Source organism: Cavia porcellus, unplaced genomic scaffold, assembly GCF_034190915.1.
Source record: "Cavia porcellus strain 051 isolate PalLab524CR breed Dunkin Hartley unplaced genomic scaffold, mCavPor4.1 scaffold_26, whole genome shotgun sequence".
In the NCBI taxonomy this organism is placed as follows: domain Eukaryota; kingdom Metazoa; phylum Chordata; class Mammalia; order Rodentia; family Caviidae; genus Cavia; species Cavia porcellus.
Genome location: NW_026947509.1, coordinates 25902131 through 25904917, shown reverse-complemented (window position 1 = coordinate 25904917; position 2787 = coordinate 25902131). Strand labels below are relative to the sequence as shown.

At 67.5% G+C, this 2787-nt stretch overlaps 1 non-coding gene across 1 annotated transcript; it reads right to left on the bottom strand.

The window, feature by feature from the left end:
- Positions 1 to 94, bottom strand: Trnay-gua (transfer RNA tyrosine (anticodon GUA)). Its single transcript has 2 exons — positions 58 to 94; positions 1 to 36 (listed from the first exon to the last, which is right to left on the bottom strand). It is a non-coding gene; the product is annotated as a tRNA-Tyr (tRNA).
- Between the last annotated feature and the right edge of the window lie 2693 nt (positions 95 to 2787).

Sequence of the window (2787 nt, the reverse complement as noted above, 5' to 3'; positions counted from 1 at the left end):
TCCTTCGAGCCGGAATCGAACCAGCGACCTAAGGATGTCCACAGATGGCTGTTGGGGCTACAGTCCTCCGCTCTACCAGCTGAGCTATCGAAGGGTGCACGTCTCCGGGGCCTGGGCGCGCGGTTTTCCGGAGCCCAGGGAGGCCGAGGCCCCGGAAGGCCAGAGGTCCGCGGGCCTGGGACTGGGAGTGGGAGTGGGCAGCCAGCCGGGAGACTGGAGCCCGGGTGTGGCTCTGCTTTGCGGGCGGAGCCCAGCCCGGGGGCGAAGCGGTTGCGGCAGCCGGGGCGGGCACCGGGGCGGGCACCGGGGCGGGCGGGCAGTGCGTCTGTGATTGAGTGGGTGGCATCCGCGCCCACGGCCTCGGCCCTCTTGCCCGTCGTGGCCTCTCGCTGTGGCCCGGCGTGCGGGATGCCCGCGCCGCCCGGGTGGTCTGAAAGCTGCGGGGGAGCCCCGAGTGCACGGCCCGGGTCGGTGCGCCGGGGTGGGCCGGGGTGGGCCGGGGTGGGCTGGAGGAGGGCGGCGACAGGGGAGGGCAGCGGGAGATCCGGCCTGGGCGGCCAGCAGGCGACCTCCAAGGGCAGAGGCGCAGCAGCCAGGCCACGCCACGGGGTCCGGCTGAGGTCCCTGTCGGGGCGCCAGCCGGAAGCACCTGGATTCCCCCACCCTCCGCGCCACGGCTGCGCCCCCGGTGGCGGGAGACGGTGGCCCTGGGGCTTGGCCCGGACTCTCAGAGGCCCCCGCAGACAGGACGGCGACAGGGGTCCACAGGCAGGCCAGCCCAGGAGGGGTGGGGTGCGGGCATGGCTGCAGCCTCTGCCACGCCCGCCCCGGCGGGACTCCCCTGGCAGAGGGGCGGGAGGGCGCAACTCCATGGCTTCCCGAGGGGCCCAGGCCGCAAGAGAACATGCCCACTGCGGGGTCCGGTTCGGATCCCCGCCCAGGCGCCCACCGAGGCCTTGCCACAGGTTTCTGTGTGCTGCGTGCCCAGCGCCCCCGAACGTTGGCTCTGCTGGCCGCCCAGACGGAGACCCACAGTCGGGGTCGGGGGTCGGGTGGGCAGCTGCCAGCGGCTCGCACCGAGGCCAGGCATCCTCCACTGGGGTGGCGGCCACCCTCAGGCACCGCTGGCCGCCTGCGTCCTCCACCCAGCTAGCTCATCCCCCAGTCCCCTTGCCCGCCCCAAAGGCACGGGAGCCCGTCCAGCCAAGGCCCAGGCTTGCGCCTCGGGCCAGTGCTCACCGGGCTCCCGCGTGGCAGGCACGCAGAGCTGGCCGTGGCCTCTCCCCCACTGCTGAGCGGTGACATCCGCCTCAAGCAAAGGACGCTCCACAGCGCGTCCCCGGGCACCCCTGTCTACTCAAGGTGAACTGTCATGCCCTGTGCCTTGGTGAGCCTGAGGTGGGGGCGGTGGGGACAGCGGCCGGCCGGGGCCTCTGCAGACGAGGAGGCCAAGAGGCCTGCAGCCCCACGTGTCGCAGTCTCCTCTGCACAGAGCCCTTTGCACGAGCGGGACTGGGCACCGCCAGAGAGCAGTGAGGCCCCCACCTCCCTCCATTCCCCCAAGGAGCCCAAGCACGCCCAGACACGCCAGCACAAACTCGCACACAGACACACGGGCACACACACACACATACCCATAAGCGTGGGCACGCACACGTACGTACACACACACACACACACACACACACACACCCCGAGAAGAGAAACGTGGAGGGCCTTTCCGGGCTCCTCAGACATCTGGGCACCAAAGGCAGGAAGCCGCTCACACCCTCCAGGCAGGTTGTGCCACGCTTAAGGCTTACACTCTCTCCGGCTCAGCCCACGCTTTTTCCCCCTCTGCCACAGGCACACAGACACCTTCCTCATCTGGGGTCCCTGGAGCTCTTGCCAAATCTCTGCATTTGCTGTCTGCCCCCTCAGCTCATCTGCTTAGCCCTCAGCTCGGGGGCAGGCCGATGGGACTAGGGGATTGTATCCCCTTCCCACCGAGCTCTCAGGGAGCCTTGCTCTTCCAGAGACTTCCCCTAACAGTATGGTGGCGGCCTCCGGAAGTGGTGGGAAGACTGGAACGAGGTGAGGCACGAGAGGCTGGGGACCTTAGGCAGGGCAAGCCAACTGCCATCTCCAGCCAGGAGGCCACCGGAAACACATGTCAGCCCTCCGTCCATCTCTGCCACCATCATCCGGAATGAAGCAAGCATGGGCCTCCTGGCCCAGCACCCGGAGACTTCATACCAAATGCAGCTAGATCCATAGGCACACTTCAGAAGAATCACAAGGAGAGAGAGACACACGCAGAGAGAGAAAGAGACAGAGAGAGAGAGAAAGAGACAGACAGACAGACAGAGAGACCCAGAGACAGAGAGACAGGGAAACAGAGAATGAAAGAGAGTGAGAGTGAGAACAAAAACTAGCCCGAGAGCTGGACAGAGATCCACACAGGAAGGCAGCAAGACCCAAACCCAGGGTGAGGGCCAGAGGGAGACAGATAGGGTGTGTGGAGCAGCGCAGCCTGGGCAATTGGAAGCAGTGGGAGACAGAGGCAGCAAGAGATGGCTCCTTGGTGTGTGGAAGGAGGGAGGCGGGAGGCAGGGGTGTGGAGTGGAGCAGGCAGGGTGAGGGGCGTGCCAGGTGGGTCCACCCCTGGGCTGTGTGGCGCAGGTGGGCGCGCGGTGTGCAGGGCCAGTTGGCGTGTCCGGAGAGCTGGAGGGTCTGAGGTGGCAGAAGGCTGCAGCGTAGAGCAAAGTGGCGGAGCCGGAGGGCATGTGGAGGGTGCAAGGGGAGGCG